This window comes from Aotus nancymaae, unplaced genomic scaffold (assembly GCF_030222135.1).
Source record: "Aotus nancymaae isolate 86718 unplaced genomic scaffold, 86718_ANA_hifiasm-v0.15.2.pri h1tg000014l, whole genome shotgun sequence".
Classification (NCBI taxonomy): Eukaryota; Metazoa; Chordata; class Mammalia; order Primates; family Aotidae; genus Aotus; species Aotus nancymaae.
The window spans coordinates 70680623-70693058 of NW_026988425.1; the positions used below are offsets into that span (position 1 = coordinate 70680623).

The 12436-nt window shown below is 39.8% G+C and overlaps 1 pseudogene; it reads right to left on the minus strand.

The window, feature by feature from the left end:
* Positions 1–7368: 7368 nt before the first annotated feature.
* On the minus strand, positions 7369–11270 carry LOC105723842 (hsc70-interacting protein-like; annotated as a pseudogene).
* Between the last annotated feature and the right edge of the window lie 1166 nt (positions 11271–12436).

The following is a 12436-nucleotide window of genomic DNA, read 5'->3' on the forward strand; positions in this document are numbered from 1 at the left end:
CACCCCCCTGGGCGGCCAGCTCACCAGAAATCCCGCCTACCTGCCAATAGCAACTTGTCATGTCCACGTCCTGCTCTCCCACAATCAATCAAATGCCTCCACTCCCTATAAAACCCCACGTCTGAGAGGAGTCCCCGCGAATTCTCCGGTCCCTCCTGTCAGACCGCAGAACCTTGCCCAGGAGCTGATTAAATTTCTGTATTCCAATAACTGGTCTCAGTTGCCTCATTCGAACCTCGCTTGCTTCATTCAAACTTTACATGAGCCACTGCACCCAGCCAGAACTATCCCTTTTCATGGAGAGAAGAAAGGACTGTGGGACACAGATATCATAATGGAGAAATATGTGGGCATCTTTTGCTTTCCTTCTCTGTTTTCTCACCCACTTTCCCTATCTTGTTATCATGCATCTTCTGTTCTGCCTTCTTCCATCACATTTCTTACTTGCTCCATTTTTCATTTACTAACTAAATTATATACAAGACTATTAAATAGCTTCATATGTAAAGCAATATCCAGGGCTTACAATGGAGGTAAATTTCACAAACTACATGCAACATTTTCTTGTTTGGGGGCCACTAAGTATAACGTTGCTACAAATATTCATGTACAAATTTTTCTGTGAATATGTTTTCAGTTATCATGGGTGTGTACCTGTGAGTGGAACTGCTGGATTATATGGTACTATGTTTAGCTATCTGAGGAACTGCCAAACTTTCAGAGGGACTGCACAATCTTACGTTCCCACCAGCAATATATGAGGGTTCCAGTTTCTCCATCCTTGTCAACACTGGTATTGCCCATCCTTTTGATTATAGCCATCATAGTGGGTCTGAAGTGGTATGTTTTGTGGTTTTGGTTTGCATTTCCCTAATAAATAATGGTGAGCATCATTTCATGCCTTGTTTCTTTCATGATATCTTTTTTCTTTGAGTTCTTTAAAAATGGTGGCCCTGGGAATTATAATTAATATAATAATTTACAACAATCTAATTTGGATCAACAGCAGTTAATTTCAATAGTACACAAAAACTTTGCCCCAATATAGCTCTATTCTGATCTTCTTTCTTTGTGCTATTATTGTCATATAGATTACATATTTATATATTGTAAGCCCATCAATACAGTTTTGTTAATTATTGCTTTATGCAATTATCTTTTTAATCAAATAGGAAAAGAAAAGAGTTACATAAAGTCTTTTATGTTAAGCTATGTAGTTACTTTCCTGGTGCTATTAACTTATTCAGATGAATTTGAGTTACTATCTAGTGCCCTTTTGTTTCATCATGAACTCCCCTTTCTTTTGTTGAGGGGAGGTGTGCTAATGAGAAATTTGCTAGTTTTTTTTTCTTAATCTGGGAATGTCTTAATTTTTCCTTTTTTTTTTTTTGAAACGAAATCTCACTCTGACAGGCTGGATTGCAGTGGTGTGATCTTGGCTCACTGCAACCTCTGCCTCCCGGGTTCAAGTGATTCTTCTGCCTCAGCCTCCTAAGTAGCTGGGACTACAGGCATGCGCCACCACGCCCAGCTAATTTGTGTATTTTTATTAGAGACAGGGTTTCACAATGTTGGCCAGGATAATCTTGATCTCTTGACCTCGTGATCTACCTGCCTCAGGCTCCCAAAGTGCTGAGATTATAGGCGTGAGCCACCGTGTCCAGTCCTCCTTTTTAAAGAACAGTTTTGCTGGGCATAGAATTCTTGGTCAACAGTCTTACTTTTTTTGTTTGTTTGTGTTTTGAGATGGAGTCTTGCTCTATTACCCAGGCTGGAGTGCAGTGGTGCGATCTCGGCTCACTACAACCTCCACTTCCCAGGTTCAAATGATTCTTGTGCCTCAGCTTCCCAAGTAGCTGGGATTACAAGTGCTCACCACCACACCCAGCTAATTTTTGTATTTTTAGTAGAGATGGGGGTTTCACTATGTTGGCCAGGCTGACCTTGAACCCCTGACTTCAAGTGTTCTGCCCCACTCTGCCTCCCAAATTTCTGGTATTACAGGCATGAGCCACTGGAATTCTGGTTGACAGTCTCTCTTTCAGCATTTTGAATATGTCATCCCACTGCCTTCTGGCCTCCATAGTTTCTGATAAGAAGTAAACTGTACATTTTATTGAGTATCCCTTATACTTACTGAGTCATTTTTTTCTCTTGCTGATTTCTGGATTCCCTCTTTGTTTTTTGACAATTTGCCTATGATGTGTCTAGGTTTAGATCTCTTTGAGCTTATTCTACTTGGAGTTTGTTGCACTTCTTGGGTGTGTAGATTAATGTTTTTCAACAAATTTGGTTAGGTTTTTGTTATTTTTTTTTCTTTCTAATTACTTCTTTTTCTCTATCTTTTAAAGACTCTCATTATGTACAAGTTGGTATGTTTGATGATGTCCATAGGTCTCTTAGGATCTGTTCATTTTACTTCCTTCTCTCTCTCTTTTTCATTCCTTAGACTGGGTAATCTCAATTGATTCATTCCTTCAATTCACTGATTAATTCTTCATTCCTCTACCAATTCATATCTGCTGTTGAGCCCATTGAGCATGATTAATACATGTTATTTTATTTAAAAATCATATATGTACCACATAAGCAGTGAATAATTATCTTTTTCACATTGACATGAAAGTTTCAAAAAAAATTATAAGCCAAAAACAAAATATTGTAGAAGGTATAATTTATATCAGCTACATTTTCAGATCACAAAATGCACTAAATTTACCACTTTAAAATTAAAAAGAATTCTCTTTAAAATAACTGTTGGGTAAAAAAAAGAATTAAAATGGAAATTACAGATCATTGGAACATTAATGGTAATAAAAAACACATGGAAGTGTTCCTATATTTAGAGGACAATTTATATGTGCAAATACTTTTTTTACTTAAAACATTTTAAATCTAAGCATCCATCTCGAGAATGTGAAAAAAATTGCAAAATTAAAAAAATTAGGCCAGATGGGGTGGCTCATGCCTGTAATTTCAGCACTTTGAGCCCAGGAGTTCAAGACCAGCCTGGGCAATATGGCAAAATCACATCTCCACAAAAAATACAAAAAATTAGCCAGGCGTGGTGGCACACACCTATAGTCCCAGCTATCCAGCAGGCTGAGGTGGGAGAATCACCTGAATCTGGGAAGTTGCTGCAGTGAGCTGTGTGATCACACCACTGCACTCCAGCCTGGGCAAAGGAGAGAGACCCTGTCTCAAAAAGAAAAATTATGAGTAATAAAAGTTGTAGACAAATGAATTAGAAAAGAAATAACTAATCTATAAACCCCTAAAAGTGCTTTTTAAAAAATTATATCTTATGGTTTTGGTCTTGACAATGATTCTTTATAATGACTAAAAATATAGACATATTTTGGTCCAAGAAGGTCTTTCATAGATAAACTGGACCACGTGGAGTACCTTACATAGTCGACACTACTATAATTGCTCTCCAAATATAATAGTGCTTAATTTTCAATAGTTTCCATTTAATTATATTTTTGCTTCATTTACACAAATGTTGTTTGAATAATCCATACAACATCCATGCCACTGTATTTTCAGCCATCTCTACGGTGGAAGTGTGTTATGAGCATTTTTAAGCAGAATAAATTAAAGTATGTACTATTTGAAATAGAAAACATAAACATGTTCCTCGCTATAACTAGGGTTTTGGACTTTGGATTCTCTGTAGCAGTAACTGACCTTCTGGACAACTAGGCCACAGGAGAATTCAGCCAGCCAAGGCTCAGCAGGCGCATAATCACACACCAGTGTTCCTGATGCCTCAGGGAAACTGCTGAAACTTGAAAACCGTGTGGGAAGGTGGTAAGCAGCTTTTGCATCCATAGAAGTTGAAATTTGTTCTTGAATCTGGAATCACCCTCCTCTTTTTTCTGAGTCTGGCTACTTTGGTGGACTTTTAAAATCATATTGTTTTAAACAGGTACCTCACCATTGTTCTTATGGACACACAGAATGGAAAGCAGACGTTTCTGATTGAGTTATTAAATTTTGTTTAACAAATAAGTTGCATTATGTCTTTCTATAATGAGGGCACTATAGAGTTAAAGGGGGAAAAATCTTTCTATTAATTCAAAAATAATTGTTTTTGAGAGATGAGTACCTTTTTATTCAGTTATTTCCTCACAGGAAGTCATGAGACTAGGACCATGCCAGAGGGAACACGTAGGTCTAATTTCCTCCTCACTGCATACTGAAAGAAAGACTGAAATGAAACGGCACTGCACCATGGCAGCTTTCCACAGACTGGTTGGTTAATATGTCAAATGTGATGCCGTTTATAATTGAATGAGCCCAAGTTTGGGAAATGTACTGTCAGCTAGAGGGTTTACTTTGTATAGGTTATGGGGAACAGAGGATCCCTGGGAATGAAGGTGGGGAAATCTCAAAGAAAATGGTAGACCCATTGTCAACTTTTTGGATTAAAAAATAAAGAAGGCCTTGGACTAGGAAAAGAGAAGACTTCATCTTCTTTCTTGGTTGGTGGCAATGGGACCTGAGTGGATAAGAAGGATGTGATAGAGATTCATGACTGTGAAAGATAAGATGGCATTGTTCACTTGTGACATACTAAAGGCAAAAAAGAGAAATGGCTGCAGGGGATCTCAGTGCCAGGCAATGGCTGATTGACTCTAGGAAGACAAATATCTAAATTTGTATTTTATGTATTTTTGTGTGTGTGTTTTAATTCCCCTTTAATATTTTCAAGTAAAATTTTAAGTCCTGCAGTCAATTGTTATGTAAGTTGTGGAGTGCTAAGGAACAGGCCTGTACTCACAGCTAAAACAGAGTCATGTAGAAGTGTGAGTTTTCCCCATGTTTCCCTCTCCCTTGAAGTCAACTTAGGGGTAGCTGTCAGAAAATTGAGTGGGCATCATGGCTGAGTGAAGACTATTTGTCACACACCAGGCAATAGCTGAAGTGAGAGTGGCTATTATTGCCAATGTGAAACAGCTTCTCCATAATATTCCATGGAGAGGAAATTGGTTGAGGGGTGGGGAGATATTCTGATATTATAGAAGGCATTGACTATCTGTCCGGTAGATATTTTAATTAGAGTAAGTCAGTCACTACGAAGAGTCACTCATGCCAGTTAGGATAACTTGGTGATTAAATGGTAGTAGCTTGCGGTATTTTAGACTTATTAATGCCATAGAAAATTCTTTTGAAGGAATAAATTACCCATGGTTGATAACTATAATAAAATTATGATTCAAAAATGTCTAATATTAAGAAAGAATATGACAAGAACAGAACATTGACTTTTGCTACACCAAAAAAAAAAAAAAAAAAAAACTACATTTAAAATGAATGCAGCCTGCTTCCCATATGATTTTTTCCTATAAGGTCTTTGAGAAGATTGGAGAGACTTGCTGGCCATCAAGACATATAGACTAATATTTAAATGTCAAAAGCAGATGTTGTTTGGAGTCCCTTTATGGGCCAAAGGTGCAAATTCTTCCTGTTTCCTAGGAAAATTCTGGAACACTCAAGATTGTTAATAACCCAGTGCTTTCTGTGATTTTTTTGGCATGCCAGGATTCCCATTATGTTGCTTAATACTCCTAAACACATGCTGAGGGGATTATTTGCTTACTACAATAGCACTGTGGGAAACAATTTGATTTTCAAAGTACTGTAGTTCTTCAAAGGCACGTTTTAGAAATCTAATTAGAGATGGACAGCAAAGAGGGGAGGGCACATACCCTATATATATTACGTATAACATATAAACCATGTATAATATACAAAATATAATATATAATGTATAGAATGTTAAAATACAGTATTATATATGTTGTTCAGCATCAGCTTTGTCACAAAAATCTTGCAGTTCAGTTATTCTGTATATATATATATATAAAACATCCACACATTTTGACAATTGCAGATTGGTAGAATATTACAGCTTGTTTCTACACAGTTATGAATTTTACATGACTCATAACAAATTTTGTGTACTTTAATACTGTATAGCTATTTTGATGAGCTAGAAACAGGGTTGGCAAACTATGGCCTGAGGGCCAAATTTGGCCACATCCAAATTATCTACATTCCTGGAGTTAGTCAAACTACAAAGTTTAAGGGCACAGTCCCCAAGAGTGCTCCCACTTCCAACACTCACTGAAAGTTTAGGAGGTTCCCAAACCACCTTCAGATCTGATAATTTGCTAGAAAGATTCATAGAAGTCATTGAAAGCTATTACACATATGGTTACAGTTTATCCCAGGGAAATAATGCAAATGAAAATTAGCCAGAGGAAGAGACAAAAAGGACATAGTCTGGGAAGGTTCCAAATGTGAAGATTTTATTATCCTCTACCACTGACCTCCTGGCATTGATGTGTGACAATATGCGTGGAGTATTACCAGCCAGGACAATCAGCTGAGCTTTTAATTGGAGCTTCATTCTGTAGGCCTGATTGATTGATTGATTGAGCTCAGTCTCCAGGTCAACTGATGCCTTGTGACACAAAGCCCCCACTCTAAATCACTTGGTTTGTCTTTCAAAGACAATCCTATTAATTCTGACATAGATTACCTTCCAGAAGCATTTTGTACCTGTTGATCAAAAATAAATTAATCACAGATTTAATATAATTAATGCCACTATCAATGCTTAGTCCTATGACATTCATGAGCAAATAATGCTGGTAAGAACATGGATGATATTTAGAGACTCTCCTTGGTAGGGCTGGATTTAAATCTCTAATTTTGTTTGTTTTGTTTTGTTTTATTTTGGGGAAAGAGCCAGTAGTGATGGGTTTAGCATTCCATCAACAAAGTTTTGCTGAGGGCTTCCTTTCAGCAAAGCAATTGCCAGGCACACAGTTCTCCAATCTTTCTTATATCTGTTTCAGACCACATGGGAGAAAAGAGGTGATTTACAAGCCAAGGCACAGAATTATTCCAGTCAAAACAGTTTATTCTAGATCCATAAACAAAGTTTTTCAACTCTAAGCCCCATGAACATTTTGACTTATTTACATACCAATTAAGTGAAAACTAAGCCATATTCTTTCTCCTAAACTTATTTTTTAGTTGTAAAAGTAATGAATGGTTAGTAAATAAATGGAAATTAAAGCAAAAAGAAAAAAAAAACCCAATCGATTGTCTCATCTATCTTTTAATTTTTTAAAATTTGTTTTAAATATTTTTAAGGTTTAAAAAGTGTTTAAAGTTTGTAATTCCTAGCAGGAAAACATTATCTGGATGAATACCCTAATGGAGAACCACTGTAAAATGTTTCAGCTGTATTTGGGGGAGAGGAGCAGGGATTATCTTCAAAGCACCCCAGCTCTCTTGATGAGAAGGTCAGAGATACACTGGTTTGTATTATTGTGACATCCATAAGGTGATCTAGGTTGCTTTTCCTTCAGCAAGGGCTTTATTTATCAGAAGGCCATTACACTTGACCTCCAAATTTGCTGACAATTTACTGATAAGATTCATAACCTTTGGGTTGCTCTGGTATGTTGACATATTTGCTGGGTTCTGAGCCACATCCTGGAAGGCCACCATAACTTCTGGATCCTGCATGGCTGCCAGAAACTCTGGATCATTAAGAATTTCATTGAGTCCAGACATTCCAGCCATTCCAGACATGCCCCCTCCCATTCCAGGCATTCCCTCTGGGAAAATTACCAGGCATCCCCCCAGGAAAGCACCTGGAAAAGAGCCATACTGAGCTCCTGACTGTTGTCTGGCTTCTTCCTCCCTCTGGGCTCACTCATGCTCTTCTCGAGACTTCTTAACTCCTTCTATTCTTTCTTTGATCTCTCACTCTTCACGTTTTTGCTCATATTTTCTCTGATGTTCTGCAATTTTCTGTGCCCTAGGTTGAACTTCTTTCAGCGTTGCCCTAGCATCTTCATCATAATCCAGTTTACAGGCAAGGGCAAGGTCATGGGCTGCTTCCTTCCAGTGACCTAGAAGTCTGTGTGCTTTCCCTCGCCACTTGTAAGGCTGAGCGGAATCAGGATTTGTTTCAATGGCTCTGTCACAGTCTCGAGTGGCAGCATTTGGCTCAGCATTTAGCTTCTGTAATTTGATGAAGACACTGGTCCTCTTGGCATACAAAATGGCCACGCAAGGATTCAGCTTGATGGTATCTGTGAATGTCAGTCAGTGACTTTCTGCAGTTCACCATCATTTAGGGCTTCAATAGCAGCCACGTTCTTATCATTTGCCTGATCCATCATCTCCTCTGTTATCTCTGCATTCTCATCTACCGTTTCTTGAGGGGCATCAGTGTCTGGTTCAATCACACCTTCATGATCAATTTCTAGATCACTTTTCTCACTTGATGATTCATCTGCCTTTAAGTCTTCCTCCACCTTCTTATTATCAGGTTTTTCTTCCTTGGTATTTTCTTTTGATTTAGCTTTCTCAGGAGCAGGTAATACTTGACCCGTCATACTCTCCACCCACTCCCTCAGGAAGCACATTTCCTCCACGTGCAGAATGCTCTGATCTTGCTTACACATTTTCACAAAGGCCCAAAGCTCACTCATTCACTTTGCGGGGGTCCGTGGTCGGGAGGTGGTGGGTGACGCTGAGGCACCATGGCCGATTCCAGGCCCAGGTGCTGGCTCAGCGTGATCGCGCAGAAGGGGGGTATCTTTTAATTTTAGCTTTTAAAAATGAAGCTGTATCTCTTAACTCTACTCTTTATCTATTGTACCTTTTCCCATTCATTATCATATTTGTTTTCTCGTGTTATTACAGATTCCTTTCAAATATCATTTAAATAGTTGTGTGATAGTCCATGCATAAATTTTGCATTATTGATTTAACCATTTGACTTTAGTTTCCTGTTTTTCTGAAAAAATGTTTTTTGTTTTTTGTTAGGATAATACATCAGGACGTCATCCCAAAATCTTTTTCTCAAATTTCTGCAAGCTGATAAGGTAGCCCAGAGCCTGTCCTCTAACAGATGTCAGTTGCTTGTATGACAAAACACATGCATTTACCTATAAATGATATTTAATTATCAAGTCAAATAAGTTTTCTTATTTATAGTTTTCTTTATCTTGACAAATACTAAGAAATATTTCATACCACATCTCTGTGATGGTTAATTTTAGATGTCACCTTGACTGGATTGAGGGATGCCTAGATGGCTGATGAAGCATTGTTTCTGGGTATGTCTATGGGGATTTTTTTTGGTAAGAGATTGGCATGTGAGTTGGTGAACTGAGTGGGGAGGATTCACCCTTAATATGGGCTAGGGGCCAGATGGAATGAAAAAGTGAAAGGCAAATTCTGTCATTCTCTCTCTTTCTCTCTTGTGGAGTGGCAATACCCTTCCCCTGCCCTTGGACATCAGAATTCTACGTTCCTCAGCTTTTGGATGCCGGGACTTGCACCAGTGGCTTCCCAGGGCTTCTGGGCCTTTGGCCTTGGACTGAGAGTTATTCCTTCAGTTTCTCAGTTTTCAGGCCTTCTGATTTGGACTGAGCCACGCTACTGGTTTCTCTGGTTCTCCAGCTTGCAGATGGACTACCGTGAGATGTCTAAGCCACCATAACTGTGTGAGCCAATTCTTGTAATAAACCCTTTCTCATCTATATATCTATCTATATTCCTTTTGGTTCTGTCTCTCTGGAGAACCTTAACTAATAGTCTCATGTGTATTTTTCTTTTCTTTTTTTTTTTTGAGACAGAGTTTTGCTCTGTCACCAGGCGCCAGGCTGGAGTGCAGTGGCATGATCTTGGCTGACTGCAACCTCCGCCTCCCTATTTCAAGCAATTCTCCTGCCTCAGCCTCCCCAGTAGCTGGGACCACAGGTGCAAGCCACCACACCCAGCTAATTTTTCTATTTTTTAGTAGAGATGAGGTTTCACCATGGTCTCGATCTCTTGACCTTGTGATCCGCCCACCTTGGCCTCCCAAAGTGCTGGGATTACAGGCGTGAGCCACTGTGCCCAGCCTCACATGTATGTTTAATAAAACCAACTTTCTAGAAACATTGCATTTGTGAAAGAAGTTGTCTAGGGTTAGTGAAACTTGTCTTAGTATGATGTGGCTTGTGGTGGGCAGTCACATAGTTAGAGAATTAGAGGATGCCCTTTATAAATCTGCTACCCAAAAAGTAGGAAGTATGTTTTTTGCTTTCTTTTTCATGTTTAAAAAAGTTGATATACCCTCTGGGAGGCCGAGGCCAGTGGATTGCCTGGGCTCAGGAGTGGGAGACCAGCCTGGGCAACATGGTGAAATCCCATCTCTACTAAAAATACAAAAAATTAGACAGGCATGGTGGTGCACACCTGTAATCCCAGCACTTTGGGAGGCCAAGGCAGGTGGATCACCTGAGGTCAGGAGTTTGAGACCAGCCTGGGCAGCATGATGGAACCCCATCTCTACTAAAAATACAAAAAATTAGCCAGGTGTGGTGGTGTGTGCCTGTAATCCCAACTACTCAGGAGGCTGAGGCACAAGAATCACTTGAACCTGGGAGGTAGAGGTGGCAGTAAGCCGAGATCATGCTACTGCACCCCAGCCTGGGCAACACAGTGAGACCGTCTCCAAAAAAAAAAAAAAAAATTGGTATATAATGATTGTACATAGCTATGGGGTACATGTGATATTTTGATACATACATACACTGTGTAATGATCAAATCAGGATAACTAAGGTACCCATCTATGCATCACCTTAAATATTTGTCATTGCTTTGAGCTGGGAACAGCACAAAGTTATTTTGAAATCTATACTAAATTATTATTGTTAGTCACTATACTGTGCTATTTTATTTTTATTTTTATTTTTATTTTTGAGATGGAGTTTCACTCTTGTCACCCAGACTGGAGTGCAAATCTTGGCTCACGGCAACCTCCGCCTCCCAGGTTCAAGCAATTCTCCTGCCTCAGTGTCCTGAGTAGCAGGATTACAGGCACCTGCCACACTTGGCTAATTGTTGGATTTTTAGTATAGACAGGGTTTCACTATTTTGGCCAGGCTTATCTCAAACTCCTGACCTCAGATAATCCATCCACTTCAGCTTCCCAAAATGCTGGGATTACAGGCTTGAGCCATCAAGCTGTGCTATGTTAATCTTAGCTTTGCCTCTTAGCTGGCGGCCTGTACGCCTCCACCTTCTCCTCTTGATGTTCTTTTCTCTGTCGAATCCTTCTGGACCACCCTCTTCCTCCACCTCAAAGTGCTTGATGTTGCTCCTACTGCTGCTCAGCCTAACCCCTTCTCTCCAGTCTCCCAATATTGGCAGATATTCTGAAGTGAGGTATTTCTTTCCCCACATGGGGAAAGCTATTTCTTCTCAGTTCCTCACATGCTTCTAGTGATGACAGTTCTTTATTCAGCTTCCTCTCTATTAGGGCTTTTCTCTCCCTAGGAATTTGGCTCGGGTTTCTGAGGGCTGGACAGGAAGGCAATCTGAGTGCTGCATTATTGTCATGTCTCCATGTGCAAGCCTGGACCCAGAAAGTCTGAAGTCCTGCCTGCCTCAGCTGATCCTGCACCCCACCATCTGTTAGCCATTGTCCCTAATCACCTAGCTTCCCCTGACAAGCCTCTCACCCCACCCTGCCATCTTAACTGTTCTTATGATAATGTGAATACCTCTCACCGCACCCTACCATCTTAACTAGTCTTCCACCTTACCCCACCCGCCATTGTAACTGAACTTGTGATAATGTACACTCCTTGCCCCTACCCCCCACTACTGTTACTGATCTTACTCTGCAACACCCCTGCCCCCCAAAAAGAAAAGAAAAATTACCCCAACCTATAAAACCAATTCCTATCCTTACCCCCTTTGCCTGTCCTTTCTCGGATTCGGCCCGCTTGCACCCAAGCGAGAAATAGAATGGCCTTGTCGCCCACACAAAGCCTGTTAGGAATATCTCTTTATTAAACGTGTTTAATATTTGGTACTATTGGACTCAAATAACAATGATCACTTTGCATTCAGAACTGTCCTCCCTCTCAGATCTCAGCCTCTGTCCACAGACCAAGTCTGGCTCTCCATCCTCTCCTCTAGGGCTGAATATTTTCCCTATCAGGCACGCTGCCTGCACAGGAATGAGGGGTGAGTTTTGCTCCCCAGTGGCTTCAGGGCTAGAGCTAGGGTTCCCCAGTGGCTTCCTTAGAGGCTAGCTGACAACATCTCTCACTGTCCCTCCCCTGGTCATTGGCCCTCTAAAAGTTGTGCTCTGGTGAGGCTATCTACAGGCTACCATGACATATTTAGATTTATCTCAGTTCTCAACTTCTCAGCTTGAGTTAATGTTCTGGGGCTCTCACTCCATTTATTTGGAAATTACTGAACTTGATTATTTTTGTGTTAACATTAATTTTTAAAATTTCATATCATTAAATCTCCATTGAGTTTATTTTTCAAATTCATTTGTGTACCAAATCACAATTTAATCAGGAAACTTGTCTGACACCCTTGTGAAAACATGA